The sequence below is a fragment of the Bos javanicus genome, chromosome 14 (assembly GCF_032452875.1).
Source record: "Bos javanicus breed banteng chromosome 14, ARS-OSU_banteng_1.0, whole genome shotgun sequence".
In the NCBI taxonomy this organism is placed as follows: Eukaryota; Metazoa; Chordata; class Mammalia; order Artiodactyla; family Bovidae; genus Bos; species Bos javanicus.
The window spans coordinates 38,902,689-38,920,473 of NC_083881.1; the positions used below are offsets into that span (position 1 = coordinate 38,902,689).

Sequence of the window (17,785 nt, forward strand, 5' to 3'; positions counted from 1 at the left end):
CTCATAAATTTATAGCCAGTCAAGGATATTGCCTCTTCCCCAAAGAGGCTGGATATTAAAGGAGTAGACTGAATGAGCTCAAATCATGAAGTGGTTTCAATATTGGAAGAGTTTTCCCTCTTCATATTTCAACTTGTAGACAATATGTTATGAAGACTCACTAGCTAGCTAACTTTGGGGGTTTGGAAGCAAAAAGCAATCAACTATTTTTTTCTTAAAAATTTACTTTTTTCTTCTACAATTAGTACTTAATACTAATATTTTAATGAACTCTAACTGTAGACTAATGGTCACCAAACTTGCTTGAATACGTGTCTTTTATAAATTCACCTTTGCAGATAAAGAAGCCAGAGGTTTATAGAGGTTAGGAATCTTGCTCAAAATCACATAGCAGAGAAAAGGCTTAAGCCCAGATCTTTTCTGATTCTGGAGCAGATTCTGTATTAGCTTCTTAATTCTATTGTAACAAGTTAACACAATCTGAGTGGCTTGAAATAGCACAGGTTTATTATTTTACAGCTCTGGAGGTCAGAAGTCCCATAAGGGGCTAAACCAGATTTGAGGTGTCAGTAAGGCTGCATTCCTCTGGAGGCTCTAGGGGAGAACACATTCTCATGCCTTTTTCTGCTTCTACGGCCCTCCTCCATTCCTTGGCTCATGGTCCCTTCTTCCATCTTCAAAACCAACAACCCCATAACTCTAACCTTTATTCCTGTCATTACATCTTCTTTTTGGACTCTCTTGTCTCCCTGTCCCATGTTTTAATAACTCTTGGAATATTACTCTGGCATTAAAAAGATGAAATAATGCCATTTGAAGCAAAATGGATGCACATAGAGAATGTCATGGTGAATGAAGTCAGACAGAATAGAAATACCATATGATACCCCTTATATATGGAATCTAAAAAGAAATGATACAAATACACTTATTTATGAAATAGAAGCAGACTCAGAGAACAAACTTATGGTTGCTGGGGGGAAGAATAGGGAGAAGGGATATTTAGGGAGTTTGGGATCGACATGTACACTCTGCTATATTTAGAATGGGTAACCAGCAAGGTCCTACCTATATAGGACAGGGAATTCTGCTCAGTGGTAGGTGGCAGCCTGGATGGGAGGGGAGTTTGGAGGAGAATGGATACATGTATGGCTGAGTCACTTTGTTGTCCACCTGAAACAACATTGTTAACTGGCTATATTCCAATATAAAATAAAGACTTTTTAAAAAAGAACTCTTATAACTACATTAGGCCCACCCAGATTATCTAGGATAATCTCCTTATTTAAAGATTCCTCATCATTTCTGCTTCACAAGGGCTTCCCTGGTGGTTCAGATGGTAAAGAATCTCCCTGCAGTGCAGGAAACTTGGGTTCAGTCCCTTGGTTGAAAGATCTCCTGGAGGAGGGCATGGCAAACATTCCAGTATTCTTACCTGGGAAATCCCATGGACAGAGGAGCCTGGCAGGCTAAAGTCCATGGGGTCACACAGAATTGGGCACGACTGAGAAACTAACGCACATCACATCTGCAGTCACTGTGACATATAAGGTAATATAATCATAGCTTCCAGGGATTAGAGTGTCTTCAAAAGGTCATTATCTTGCCTACCATGGAAGCTAAAGTAAATCTAGATAAATGTACTGCAGTATTTTAAAATTAATACTTTGATATTATAACTTCAGTTCAGTTCAGTTCAGTTGCTCAGTCGGGTCCGACTCCCTGCGACCCTATGAATCGCAGCACACCAGGCCTCCCTGTCCATCACCAACTCCCAGAGTTCACTCAGACTCACGTCCATCGAGTCGGTGATGCCATCCAGCCATCTCATCCTCTGTCGTCCCCCTCTCCTCCTGCCCCCAACCCCTCCCAGCATCAGAGTCTTTTCCAATGAGTCAACTCTTCACATGAGGTGGCCCAAGTACTGGAGTTTCAGCTTTAGCATCATTCCTTCCAAAGAAATCCCAGGGCTGATCTCCTTCAGAATGGACTGGTTGAATCTCCTTGCAGTCCAGGGGGCTCTCAAGAGTCTTCTCCAACACCACAGTTCAAAAGCATAAATTCTTCGGCGCTCAGTTTTCTTCACAGTCCAACTCTCATATCCATGCATGACCACAGGAAAAACCATAGCCTTGACTAGATGGACCTTTGTTGGCAAAGTAATGTCTCTGCTTTTGAATATGCTATTCAGGTTGGTCATAACTTTCCTTCCAAGGAGAAAGTGTCTTTTAATTTCATGGCTGCAGTCACCATCTGCAGTGATTTTGGAGCCCAAAAATCAGTCTGACACTGTTTCCACTGTTTCCCTATCTATTTCCCATGAAGTGATGGGACTGGATGCCATGATCTTCGTTTTCTGAATGTTGAGCTTTAAGCCAACTTTTTCACTCTCCTCTTTCACTTTCATCAAGAGGCTTTTTAGTTCCTCTTCACTTTCTGCCATAAGGATGGTGTCATCTGCATATCTGAGGTTATTGATATTTCCTCCGGCAATCTTGATTCCAGCTTATGCTTCTTCCAGTCCAGCGTTTCTCATGATGTACTCTGCATATAAGTTAAATAAGCAGGGTGACAATATACAATTTGACGTACTCCTTTTCCTATTTGGAACCAGTCTGTTGTTCCATGTAGTCCCAAATAATAATCAGCAAGATTAATGATCACTAAAATGATGATAGTATATAATATGTATATATTATGTACTATGTACTATGAATATAGTATATAATATGTATATAATGAAGTGGTTTATTTCAGAAAAATTCCTATTCCATCATTGACTACCTTACAACCTGAGACAAATCTCTTAGTACCATTTCTTTGGAATTGTATGGTGGTAAATTAGCTGACTCATTGGAAAAGACCCTGATGCTGAGAGGGATTGGGGGCAGGAGGAGAAGGGGACGACAGAGGATGAGATGGCTGGATGGCATCAGTGACTCGATGTATGTGAGTCTGAGTGAACTCCGGGAGTTGGTGATGGACAGGGAGGCCTGGCATGCTGCGATTCATGGGGTCGCAAAGAGTCGGACACGACTGAGCAACTGAACTGAACTGAACTGAACTGAAATTATACCAAAGTTTATCCTTATAACAACTGGTGTGGGTGTGTGTGTTAGTCTCTCAGTCGTGTCTGACTCTCTGTGATCCCATGGGCTGTAGCCTGCCAGGCTCCTTTGTCCATGGATTTCTCCAGGCAAGAATACTGGAGTGGGTTGCCATTTTCTTCTCCAGGGGATCTTCCCTACCCTGGGATGGAACCAGGTCTCCTGCATTGCAGGCAGACTCTTTACCATCTGAGCCACCAGAGAAGCCCTTATAACAACTGAAAGCCTATTTAAACAGTTAGCTGGTAGATGGTCTACAAATAATTTGCTGCTGCTCGATATTCTCTCTCTCTCTTTTTTTTAGTATTGAAGCCTGCTTTGTTTTTTTACTATAATATTAAATTTGGGCATTTTGAATTAATTCATTAACCTGATGATAGCTTTATCTCATCCCATTTTAGGTACTTAGCTTTTTAAGATGAAGTTTTCTTATTGTTTGTTATTGTAAGTGTATAGCTAGTAGTTTCAGAGGAAATGTGTCAGTCTTTAAAAAATATTTTATTAAGATAAATCACAATCTCATGTTTTAGGAGAGTTATAAGGCAAGTACTGTTTTTGCCTTATCATTCCCTCACTCTAATCATGTTCTCAGAGGTTAATTCCTACCTGTGGATTTTAAGTTGTTTTCCTCTGGACTGCTACTCCACAATTCTTGATCACATGACCATCAACTTTGAACTGATATTCTTGACTTCTGATGTGAAACTTGAGGATCTGTCTCACTTCGCTTATCCCACCTTTCTTTGTCCTTCCTCTTAATATTTGACATTTATATTTTTAGTTTTGTTTTTCTATCAATTAATTTATAACTCAAAATAATGTAGGTAAACGTTTATTTCTTTTTTTTTTCCAACAAATCTATACTGTTCACTTTCTACCCAGCTCTCCACTTCTCCTTCCCCTTCAGGCTAATGTTTTTAGTCAGCTTGACTTTTATATTGTCAAGGTGTTTATATTTATATTCTTTCTATGACTGTCTTTTTTTAAAAAACATGTTGACTAAATGATGGAAATGTATAAATGTGTAAACAGTGTTGAAAGTGAAAGTTGATCAGTCCTGTCTTTCTGGGTTTCTCTGATAGCTCAGTTGGTACACCCCGATTCCATTCCTGGATGGGGAAGATCTGCTGGAGAAGGGATAGGGTACCCACTCCAGTATTCTTGGGCTTCCCTGACTCTTTGCAACCCTGGGATTCTTCAGGCAGAATACTGGAGTGGCTAGCCTTTCCCTTCTCCAGGGGATCTTCCCAACCCAGGGATTGAACCCAGGCCTCCTGCATTGCAGGTGGATTCTTTACCAGCTGAGCCACAAGGGAAGCCCGAAATACTGGAGTGGTAGCCTATCCCTTCTCTAATGATCTTTCCCACCCAGGAATCAAATTGGGGTCTTCTGCTTTGCAGGTGGATTCTTTACCAACTGAGCTATCAGGGAAGCCCTTTAAACAGTGTTGGCACTCCATAAACATTGTGTAACACCAAGTCACAACTGGTGTGCTGTGTTCTTAGATAGAGGCCAGTGCCAGGAAGCCCAGGACACACTTGGAAAAAAGTTCACCATGTCCACATAGACTCTCTTTTCTATTTTTTAAGTCCATTGCTTGACATCATTCCAAATTTACATTTGCTTTATATCTGGGCCTTAACTTTTCCCTACAGGTTTATTTTTAATCCTGAATTGTGTTTTGTTTTGCTTAATTTGCTGTTGCTGCTGCTGCTAAGTCGCTTCAGTCGTGTCTGACTCTGTGCGACCCCATAGACGGCAGCTCACCAGGCTCCCCGGTCCCTGGGATTCTCCAGGCAGGAACACTGGAGTGGGTTGCCATTTCCTTCTCCAATTTTGTTACCTTATCCTTATTTCATTTTTCCCCTTAAAGTCTCAGAGGTTTTTTTCCCCCCCTGAAAATTTCCCATGTGAAACTCTACATGTTTTTCTATCAGTCTCAGAATGCAATAGCCCAAAATTTCAAAAGGATATGGATGTGGGCCTTTTCTCACTCATGGCATTTGAATCCCCATAGGCCTGTTGAATTTTGAAACTTATTGTCTTATTTTAATCTGGGGATATTTTCTAGTTTTTTCTTTAGTGATTTCTTTTTTCCCATTTCTTTGTTTTTATTTTCTCATTCTCATCTCTATTAGTTGGATGTCCTAGATTAGTTTTCATCTCCTGTCTTTTATTCCTTTTCCACTTTTAATCTTTGCATAAAAAATATTTTGTTGCTTACTTTTTAGTCTTCAGGTGCATTTTATGTTTTGGTTATTGTATGTTTAATCTTTAAGGTCTCTTTCTAGTTCTGTAATTATTTATATTTTTAAATTTATATTAATTTTTAAACTATAAAAATACTATTTATGCATAAAATCAAATAAGATATTGTCTTCAAGACTGTCTTAGCTAATCTTATTCTTTTCAATACTGTATACTTAGAATGAACTTAAAAATACTTAGAATGACCTTATTGATATTCACAAAAATATCATGCTTGCATTTTCATTGTAAATGTTATAACTTTGTTGATTAATTTGCAAAGAGGTGAAAGCCCTGATTTTTGAGTAATCTTATTCATGAACATGACGTATACCTTTATCTGCTGGTATTATCTTCAAACTTTTGGGGTTTTCTGCATGGGATTGTTTCACATAATATATATCTTAACAGGTATATTATGATTTTACATGTGTGTTAGTCACTTAGTCATATCCAAACTACATTTTGGACTGTAGCCCACCAGGCTCCTCCTTCCATGGGATTTTCCAGGCAAAAATTCTAGAGTAGGTTGCCATTCGCTTCTCCAGGGGATCTTCCTGATCCAGGGATTGAATCCAGGTCTCCTACATTGGAGGCAGAGTCTTTACCAAAATATTAAGGGGAGAAAAAAAAAAACAACCTTCGTTTTCTTTACGTGGCGGTAAAGGAAAAGCTGTACTAATCAGCTATTATTACAGTACAAAATCAGAAAATGCTCAGTGACTTATTCTTGTTTTATATATTTTTACACTCCCGGGGGTGTAAAGTGGCTGATCTAGGCGAGGCTCCCTTGGGTTAAGTCTACACTTCGGGCTTCTGGTTAGGTTTCAGGCCTGAGGTCCAGGCTGAAGGAGCAGTAGAAGAGTGGCATGTTTTCTTTTTGTGGAAGATCATAGGTGCAAGAGAGAGCAAGCCAAGCCATGCCATCAGTTAAAGTTTCTGTTACACTATGTCCACTAAGATTCTATTAGTCAAAGCAATTGCATGGCCAAGTCCAACATGAGTGGGGTGAGGAAGTATATCTCCCCCACAGTGGGAGGCACTGTAAAATTAAACAGCACAGGGTGTAAGATCCTAGTGTAAGAAACCGAATAATTGGGACAATAATCCAATTTATATCAGGAGGCAAGTATATGAATAGAAATACAAGTATTCTTGATGCATATGCCTTTTTGTTTGTTTTGCTGTTATCAGAAACTTCACAAGAATTTTTAAAGAGTTTCACTTACAAGATTAAAAGTGTTACTTATTTTCTTTGTTGTTTAGTAACTAAATCGTGTCCGACTCTTTTGTAAACCCTGTGGACTGTAGCCCGCCAGTGTTCTCTGACCGTGTAATTTTCCAGGCAAGAATACTGGAATGGGTTGCCATTTCCTTATCCAGGGTATCTTTCCAACCCAGAGACTGAACCCGTGTCTCCTGCCTTGGCAGGTGGATTCTTTACTGCTGAGCCACCAGGGAAGCCCTTAGTTAGTCACTTTACCTTAGTAGTGGTGAAAATTAAATGGGAAAGGTCTTCAGACTGCCTCATGAATATAAGATCTGTGTTTCAAATTGTCCAGCCAATATTCTTCAGAGACCTTATCCTCAGTATGCGCTATTATTTCATCAGTTCTTCACTTATATTAATTATGTTGCTCTTTAATTTCCCATCACCAGATCTCTCTGTGATCTTCAAGTTTTTCTTCTTTAGCATCCCTGGTGAACAGATTCTGTTGGTTCCAACTCAGTGCACCTTTCAAATCCCCTCACTCCATTTTTACTCCATTCGAAGTTTTCATCTTTAATCAAGAGTTTTTCCTCACAGATGTTTGGTGCCCAAAGCACCTTACAGAAAAGAATCTGGGAGTGTCCCACATTTGGAGGCCTCAACTGCTAGGACCCTGGCTCTGCATTGACCGAAATCTGAAGGTTTCTAGGATAGCATCTGCATACATACAGCTCTTTAGAATTTGATCTCTTACCTGGGGAACCTCCAGCTTCCACCTCCTCTCTATCTGCCACTCAAACTATGTGGAATACTGACTTCTAAACCTTCTGGATGATTCTCTCATGTCCTTGACCATCATCTACTGTCTCCTCTACTTAGTAAACCCCAATTCACCTTCCAGAACCAGTTTATATGTCACTTCTGCCCTCAGGCTTTGCCTGACTCACAGTCACGGGTCTTCTGGGCTTTTCATAGCATTCTACCCAAATATCCATTAAAGAATTTCTTTCTTGGATTCTTTACTTTAGATTATAAAAGTATTAAGAAAAAAGACTCTATAAAAATAAAGTGACATATATAATGTAAAGAAAAAAATAAAGTCTGTAACAATCACCATTCTCTGCTTAAGAAAATACAGTTAACATTTTGGTACTGTGTTTGTTTTTAAAGATTGGTTTACTTAACTATATGGCATAGGCATTTTTTCAATTATATTCTATTTTAAAAATTAATTTAGCTCTTTCTCTCTTACCCTGAATTGTTCATTCCTCCAAAGAGCATCTATTCTCAGTTTCCACCGTATTTCCCATGAACAATGCAATGTCTGGCAAGTAGGAAGTATTTAGTTCATAGTTTTCTGAATGTCAAATGAAATGGGAATATATTTCTAAGTACAAATAATTCAATGAAATAAAAAAGTGTAACTGTAGTCAGTGATAAATTACAAAGGCAGTAATGTTTTACTAATGTCACAGCATCATGTTATATGTTAAATATGATTTTTGGAATGCTGGCAACTCGACAAGCCAGTAGGTATGCTGTGATTCTGTGCTAATTGTATTTTCCTGTTTTGACCTTTGGAAATTGTTTGCTGTAAGGAATCAAGTCACACAAGGCTTTAAATATTGATCAAATAATACTGCAGCTTTAGTACTGGTAGACGAGACAAGGGGTTAAATCATTCTAGTCCTCTTTTTTTTTTTTTTTTTTTCCCCTTTTAAAGACATGTAGCGTCTTTGTCTGATCTCCTTATGGTCCTTGTCACAACTGTATGGCTTTTAATCACTCATACATTCAGTGAGTTACTGCGCTGCTGGAACCTTAATAATGTTCTAGTTTGTTTGGATGATCTTCCTGATAAAGTCCTGACAGTCTCTCAGTATAATGGGAAGACAATCAAAATAAAAAATGCTCTAAGAGTTCAGGTAGTAGAGCATGCTATTATTTTTCACATGGTGCAAGGATATTAAAATACTGACTTTCATGCTTTGATTGAGTTTGTGATGAAATCCAAGAAAAATTGAAAATTTGAATTATTCTACTGCCAGTATGGACTGTATATCATGAACAGAAAGCAAGCATAGGTAACCAATTCTTGTATCATAATCTCGAGAGTGTCAGATTGTCCCTATTTTATATGAGTTTCTATTGTATGTCTAAGTAATTAATTCATTACATAGCTCTTATATATTTGCAATTACCACATGGAGTTTTACCAACATATAAAATGTCATCTTTAATGCACATTGTACGAATAGTTAATAAAGATGACACATTGATACAGTGTTTCAGATTTTTCAAGGTGCTTTCCATTAAATTATCTGATTCACTAGCCATCTTAAGTAAGCAGTGGAATTGTAATTCTCCACCTGTCCCATCCTTTCTGCCTCCTTCCCTCTTATTGTTTCCCTATTTCTGTTTCTTTTAAAGGAGGCAATTTGGTGTATGGAAAGAGCACAGAATATGAATTCAGCTATTTCATTCCATCTTCGCCCCTGTTGAATTCAGTTTTAAGCAGATCACTTTCATTCCTCTGAAGCATGATTTCCTAATTGGCAAAATAAGGATAATGCTGAAGTATATTCCTCAAAGTTGTGAGGATCCAGTCAGATGAAATCTAAAGAAAGTTTTTAAAACACTTAAAAAACAAATGTAATATCTGTGTTAGCTTCCTTTAAGGGAAACTTGAAATGATGGAAGAAGAATAGATTCTGGCCTCACTGTTTCTATATTAGGTACCTGATCAAGTTTTCTGACCTTTCTGAACTTCATTTTCCTTGTGTGCAAAAGGGGCCTAATAAATCCCTACCTTGTGAAATTGTTGAATAGAAAAAAATAAGGTAGCATTTATGCCAATCCTAACATAGTTCCTGAAACATAGTAGTTCACCCTCTGTTAAAACTATTTTCTCTTCTTTCCTCTCTCCCTCCTGCAGTCCCTCTTTTCTTCCTACCTTATTCTTCCTTGAACTATGGACAAGATGAGCACATGATTGCAAAATCTTGGGGTTTAGCAAACTGACTTTTCTTTTAAAGCATTAAGACTCTTTTTAAAACAAAATTGTAAGCTCTACTTGAGGCAGGAGACAGGGATCCTCTCTTCTGAGTAAAGACCCTTTATTGTCACACTTTGGAATCTCCACTGAGTCCTGGAGATTTTGTGCAGTAAAATTTGAAAACTGCTTATGTGGCTCCACCCTCTCATTTTACAGATGAGAAAACTGCATTTGAGAGAAGTTGAGTGACTGGCCTGAACTTGCAGATTGGTAAGTGATGAGCTAAGGATTGCACTCAGTGGTTTTTTTGCCCTTACTGTATTGTTCCCCTTACCTTGTGATGGTCCAGAAGGCAATATTCATAATTAAAATTCTTCTCTTGGAGGATATCACTGTCTACTTGTGGAGATGGAATTTAGAAATAAAAGATGAGGAAATATAAAGGCACATGATATAGCTGTGAAATGGTTAGAATAGATAATACTTTGTTATCCTTTGAGGGTGGACATGGCCAACTCCCTGAGGTGGGGTGAGGGGGGCTTGTTTGAAAGTCATTGTCATTTTGTTTCCAGTGCATACAGAAATGCCTGACTTCCAACTGGGATTACTACTTGTCTTCTTGAATGGAATGAATGAATGGCTTAATGAAGTATACAACTGAATCAAATCTAGAAAAAGAGAACAGATTTAGATGATCTAGACCAGGGTGTTTAAACAGTGGGTTGCACTTCATTACTGGGTGATGAAATAAGTTTAATGGATCATGATTTACCTATACAAAGTTACAGAGTGTCATTATGTCCTGAAAATTGTGTAGATTTATGTGATACTGATATAAAGTACATGTGTATAATTTTGTGGATACTTGGTCACAACTTAAAATGTATGTCTCACTGTAGATCATAGTTAAAGATGTTTGAAAGATACCGGTGTACGAGACAGCAAAAGAGACACTGATGTATAGAACAGTCTTATGGACTCTGTGGGAGAGGGAGAGGGTGGGAAGATTTGGGAGAATGGCAATGAAACATGTAAAATATCATGTAGGAAACGAGTTGCCAGTCCAGGTTCGATGCACGATGCTGGATGCTTGGGGCTGGTGCACTGGGACGGCCCAGAGGGATGGTATGGGGAGGGAGGAGGGAGGAGGGTTCAGGATGGGGAACACATGTATACCTGTTGCGGATTCATTTGGATATTTGGCAAAACTAATACAATTATGTAAAGTTTAAAAATAAAATAAAATTAGAAAAAAAAAAAAAGAAAGATACTGTCTTACACAAAAGGGATGGTAAAGTTTGAGGAAGATACGTGAATGCTTTATAGAATTTTAATGGTTTTGCTAAACAGAAGTGTTAAGAATAGTTAATCATGATAAAGCTTATTTAGGGGAAGAAACATACACCTGGTTCTTTCAGTTCAGTTCAGTTCAGTTGCTCAGTTGTGTCTGATTCTTTGCGACCCCATGGACTGCAGCATACCAGGCTTCCCTGTCCATCACCAATCACTGGAGCTTTGCTCAAATTCATATCCATCGAGTCAGTGATGTCATCCAACTATCTGATCCTCTGTCGTCCCCTTCTCCTTCTGCCTTCAATCTTCCCCAGGATCAGGGCTTTTTCCATGGAGTCAGTTCCTTGCATCGGGTGGCCAAAGTATTAGTTTCAGCTTCAGCATCAGTCCTTCCAGTGAATATTCAGGGTTGAGGGCTGATCTCCTTTAGGGTTGACTGGTTTGAGCTCCTTGTAGTCCAAGGGACTCTCAAGAGTTTTCTCCAACATGATCAGTTCAAAAGCATCAATTCCTGGGTCTTTAGCTATTGAAAAATCATTAAGAATCTTCTGTCCTCCACTGTCTCAACATTAAGAAGATTTTACCAAACTATACATTAGAAAGATTAATCTATCAGATAAGAATAAATTGAATTGCAATTGGGAAGACCAGATTGAGGACTGTGTAAAAAAGTCAGCACAGGCTAAGGAAATTGTGGCACAACCGTAAAGGAAAAGTTTCTTGGCATGACTAGGGTGGAAAGAGGTTAAAAACGAGTGAGTGGGTGATGATTAAAGGGAACCCAAATAGTAAACAATTTCTTAGAACCTCTGTCTGAGGAAAAAAAAAATATTAAGGACAAAAAGGTAGGATAATAGAGTTACAAAGTTTTTGTTAAGGTAGGGAGGAGATGAAAATCTTTGTGGTCAACTAGGGTGAGTCAACAGAGAAGGCTTCTAGATATAGATTAGAAATGAATCCAAAGAAGAACCAAAATTCTAGTGAAAGAGATTACCTGTGAAGGAAGATAATTCTTTTTTTCTGAAATCTAATGATTAAGACCAGAAGGGATGGGAGCAGTTACTGCTTGTGGATAAGAGAAACTTGAAGAAAGACAGTCAATAAACATTGCTTTTTATGAGTTGAAGATTAGCCAGGGAAAACAGTTTAAATCACTATGTGGCATTAGCCTATTAATTTTGTGTTACTAAAAAGAGACATCTTTTAAGTGTGTAAAGATATTTAATTTTCTTTGTAAGAAGCATGTCCTGATTCACCCTCAACTTGTCTTAAACTCTTCTGTTACTTGAGAAATTATAATTATATATACCATGCTGTGTGTCAGGAAGGTAGAAAGAAGACTGAGTTATCGTATGAAAATCTTGGATTTCATGTCCTGAAAACCTAGTTAAAAGAACTTGATAATGTTGAAACAAGTTCAGGTACTAGAAATGTAAGGCGTCAAAGTGTGTTCACCTAAGATGAACCTTTCTTTTTCATGTGGGTTTATCTGCCATTCAGAGTCAATTCAGAGGTCAAGAATTATACATTATGATTTAAATAGCATCCATTTAAAAATTAAATCCATAAAATTAAACAAATAAAATCCATAAAAATTAAACCATTTATTTTTAAAAGAAAACTAAACAACATCCCTTTGTTGTTTATGAAAGAAAAGCTATGATGTATTTATAGATGTCCCATGAAGATGTGTGTATGTGAGTTTACACAATTAAGAGAAAGAGAGACATGAGCATAAGCATGTTTGTGTGTGCATTTGTGTGTGTGTGTATATATAATGAAACTGTCTCTAGGCATGGTCAGGTACAAAGGTCCATCATTTAAGTCTCAGAACTAAATAAACATATGAGATTATGATTATTTTATTGAGCTTTCATATTTTATGACCCACTAATGGCTCATGGATCAGTTATATTGATGAGCACTGGAAGCCTACAGCTTCAATGAGGTTTTTTATTTATTCATTTATTGTTTTTATTGTAAAGTGCCAAGAAGGTAATACCCAGTTCCCAGTCTTATTTTTCATTTACAATAAACTGTAGACTAGAAACTAAAATATGTGTTAAGCATATATAGCTGGTGCTTTGTGTGCGACTTTCTAATTTACTTTTAGTTTCTAATGCAAATTTTTCAGCTTCTGAGTTTGAGTATATATCTTACTATCAACATCAATATTGGGCTTATGGATTTTTTACACTTGTTAGGCTGAACTCATTGGCAAAATTAACCTGGTTATGTGTTTTAGGATTTGTGAGAAGATAACATATTGAAGCATACTTTTTTAAATTTGTCTTTGCTGTTTTATATATACTGTGATTTATTCATGTCATAATTTATCAAGAATTCAGATAGTAGGAATTCCTTTCTGTGTGACCCTCTATGGAAACTTGTAGGCAGCTTGCTCCCCCCAAAAGAGGGCATGATTGGGGTTATACACCCCTGATTATTCTTCCCAAATTTGCCTACCAGTTAAGTCCCTTCACCTCTTCTCCTGGCCTGCGATAAAGAGACAAATTCAGTTTCACAGAAACATAATGGGCGAGGAGTAAGTGACCCCCACCAAAGTGTTAATACATAACACAAGTGGCATGTCACAAGTAACACGACTGAGCAACTAACACTTTAACCTTTTTCACCAAAGTATTAATATTTCTAATATTCATGAGCCGATTTAGTTTGAAAACTAAACATAAAAGTTTTATTTAATGTAGTGCTTGATGATTTGACCTATCTATTTCAAAATGAAATTAAAGACTTTGTATTTAGCTATAAGTTAATTGCTGCTGCTGCTGCTGCTAAGTCACATTAGTTGTGTCTGACTCTGTGCGCCCCTCCTCAAATCTACTGGCTTTATCAACACCTTGTCAGTTTTGCTGATAACACCTTTTTAGGGTTTGTAAGGTAAAACAGAACTGTTTGCCAGGTTAAACTTCAAGAATCTCATAGATTTTGTCTTTTTAGATTGTCCTGAAATTGAAAAGGAAGCCACCTGACTTGATATGTGCATATGTTCCTTGAGGTCAAAGCCAGCCTTTACATTTTGAAAAGATTTTTAGGTTAATGTTTTGAACCGGGGACTTTCAGTGCTAAAACGTTTGTTAAAATCACACTGTGGAGAAGAGAAGTACTATTACTATTGTAAATTTCTTTATGTATGCACATGTGGATGTTCAGTTGCTCAGTCACGGGCAATTATTTGCTATTCCATGGACTGTAGCCTGTCAGGCTCCTCTGCCATGAGATTTCCCAGGCAAGAATACCAGGGTGGATTCCTCCTCCAGAGGACCTTCCCAACCCAGTAATCGAACCCACATCTCTTGCATCTCCTGCATTGAGACGCGTTGCCAGGTGGGTTTTTTTTTTTATCACTGTGCCACCAGGGGATGTCCTATTGCATTATATATATTTAGAATCAAATCCTTCAAGTCAAGTCTCTTTGTATGTGTAAAAATTGAAAAACAGTTAATCTACTTGACTGAATTTGGAAACATAATGTACATGGGGCAGAAAGGCAATGGATATTCAAGAAAGAAAAATAATTTTCTGAGTATATAAATGTTCAAAATATGATCAATATCCAAGTTAAATGAAACCAAACTGAGGGTTCATGATTCCATTAGACCTTGCATTTTGATTTGTATAACCATTTGCACTGCTATAAAAATTATTAAAAGATGTTCTGATGGTTCATGAGTTTACATAAATATATATTGAAATTCAAATGATTCTGAGGACAAAGGATGAAAATCTTTTAAGGGATTCATGGATATTAGAGGTCCACTGAGACTTCCCCAGGCATTCTAAGGTTTTAAAACTTGTTGTGGTATGGATTCCAAAATCCAGGTCTTACACAGTGGAGTTTCTAACATATATGTTTCTTTCAATGAAGACAGTGAAACTCATAGCTAAGCAAGAGCTGGATGCTGAGTCTGGGAATGCAGGAGCTATGAATTCACTCTAAAAATTAAAGAATGTGGCTTATTAGACTCTAGGATTTCCAAATGTGGTGTGGTGATGTGAGAATCCATTTTGGTACCAGATAAATTTAGGTTAGGATCTTAGTATTGTGAATAGTCTATGTCTTTCCTCAAGTTACTGTACCTTTTTGAGTCTGTTTTCTTATTTGTAAAACAATGGATAATAACCCATCACTGTATAAAATCTGGTTAGGATTAAATAAGAAAAAGGCCTTGCAAAATGCGCAGCACAGAATTATCCCTCAGTGTCTGTTAAGCACAATATTCTCCTCTCAAATGCAACTCTCTAAATTGTCTCTTTCCAAGCTACAACCCCTATTAGCAGATAAGTCCACCTCTTAGATTATATCTCCCAGCTTTTCTCATGAATGAAGGTAAATGATTGTTTTTACCTAAAAGAAATAGAAATGATTGAACAGTCAGCAGATTCATGCACCTAAAAAGCAGGCTACGTTGGATGAAGTCAAGCCGTTTTTTTTCTTGCATATTTCACTGATGATGCAGTTTTCAAATGCAAACTGTATAGAATCAGGTGCTCTGTCTTTAGAAGAGGATAATGTTTTAGTAGTCTCTTCTGTGGAGACTTTCCAGCAGTTTCTGATACTTTCTGTCTCTTTTATCCAGATAACACAATTCTACTGTAACCTAAAGATTATATTTCAAGAGGTGTCAGAAATTCAGCAGATTTTCCTCCTCTAAGAAAGCAAGGAGGGGGAAAACAGCATTGTATGGTGGTTTAAGCATTTAAGATTTTTTTTAATCTACATTCTTTACAGTTTTGTAATTCATGTAGACTGTCTGGATGTTCTTCTAAACATCCAGAAAGAAGAACCTTTGAAAGAACATGTACAAATTTTTCATTGTCTATAGTTTCAGACTAATAGTAATAACTCACCCTGTTTTAAAGATGTCAGCCACCGTACTAAGCAGTACACATGTGTTAACATATTACTGCTTAGTTATATTTGGATGTTGTTCCTTTCGTATACAGGGAGAGATAGAGGCAAAAAGAATTTGGGTCTATTTCCCTGAGTCACACAAGTGGTGGAACCAGAATTTGAACTTCAGGAGATTGTTTAGAGCTGTACATTTATTGACCCCACAGTAAATAATAGAGATAAGATCGGTCTAAAAAATATTACCAGCCTATGTCATCAACGAGGCTCCATCACTTGTTTTTAATGACTTTAGGTATGTGTATGTTTTGTGTAAAGAAATATTTGTACGTGTATGAGTACTTTTTTGTTGAATGAATATTTTGATTCAGAAACTGGATAACAAAAAAAATATGACAAATAGTCTATATTTGCTTAACTATCATGGATGCAGATGTAAAAGAACATATTATAATAAACTGAAAAACATTAAAATACTCTTTTCAATTCCTAATATTCTTTTTAGGTTTTTTTTTGTGTGTGTGCTTAGATAAGAGTTTTAGTTTTGCAAAAATACTGTGGAATTTGAAAACAGTGTAATTTCTAGTGAATGCATGCTTAACTGTCTTGTTGTTCAGTCACTCAGTCCTGTCTGACTCTTTGCAACCCTGTGGACTGCAGCACAGCAGGCTTCTCTATCCATCACCGACTCCCGGAGCTTGCTCAAACTCATGTCCATTAATTCGCTGATGCCATCCAACCATCTCATCCTCTGTCTCCCCCTTCTCCTCCCTGTCCTTAATCTTTCCCAGCATCAGGGTCTTTTCTCATGAGTTGTCTCTTATTAGGTGCCCACAGTGTTGGAGCTTCAGCTTCAGCATCAATCCTTCCAATGAATATTCAGAGTTGATTTCCTTGAGGATTGACTGGTTTGATCTCCTTGCTGTCCATTGATCTAAGTAATAAATAAGGCATTTTTTACTTTATTAATCTAAATAATAAAAAGTGATTTTCCACAATTAATGACAACACAATGCTTTCCTAGGTTAATTGATAAGTATCATATATGTATAGTGAAATTTAAGTTTGGGGAAAATAATCTCTACTTCTTTGAGCACAGCACCACATTTTGATTACTCAGCTGTGCAACCATGATGGAGCCTCCTAGAATGAATGTTGAAAATTTCAAACAGCAAAACAGGCCAAATCCTGCAGCGTGAAAGCAAGTATAGGCCTTCTGTCTGATTTTCACTTTTATATTAAAAAATCATTTTCAGCAATCAAATCAAGAGTGGATTATAAGGTAGATTTAAAATAAAACAAAATTCAGGTCACTCATTATCAGAGAAATGCAAATCAAGACCACTATGAGGTACCATTTCATACCAGTCAGAATGGCTGCGATCCAAAAGTCTACAAATAATAAATGTTGGAGAGGGTGTGGAGAAAAGGGAACCCTCTTACACTGTTGGTGGGAATGCAAACTAGTACAGCCACTATGGAGAACAGTGTGGAGATTCCTTAAAAAACTGGAAATAGAACTGCCTTATGATCCAGCAATCCCACTGCTGGGCATACACACTGAGGAAACCAGAAGGGAAAGAGACACGTGTACCCCAATGTTCATCGCAGCACTGTTTATAATAGCCAGGACATGGAAGCAACCTAGATGTCCATCAGCAGATGAATGGATAAGAAAGCTGTGGTACATATACACAATGGAGTATTACTCAGCCATTAAAAAGAATTCATTTGAATCAGTTCTAATGAGGTGGATGAAACTGGAGCCTATTATAGAGAGTGAAGTAAGCCAGAAGGAAAAGCACCAATACAGTATACTAATGCATATATATGGAATTTAGAAAGATGATAACAATAACCCTGTGTACGAGACAGCAAAAGAGACACTGATGTATGGAACAGGCTTATGGACTCTGTGGGAGAGGGAGAGGGTGGGAAGATTTGGGAGAATGGCATTGAAACATGTAAAATATCATGTATGAAACGAGATGCCAGTCCAGGTTCAATGCACGATACTGGATGCTTGGGGCTAGTGCACTGGGACGACCCAGAGGGATGG

At 37.6% G+C, this 17,785-nt stretch overlaps 1 protein-coding gene across 1 annotated transcript in view; it reads left to right on the forward strand.

Annotated features, from left to right (window-relative positions):
* Nucleotides 1-17,785, forward strand: part of HNF4G (hepatocyte nuclear factor 4 gamma) — a 134,588-nt gene that overhangs the window by 41,270 nt on the left and 75,533 nt on the right. The window contains exon 2 of the mRNA XM_061439039.1: nucleotides 9,777-9,830. The gene's annotated coding sequence lies outside the window, so the exon portion shown is untranslated. The remainder of the gene's footprint in view (nucleotides 1-9,776; nucleotides 9,831-17,785) is intronic.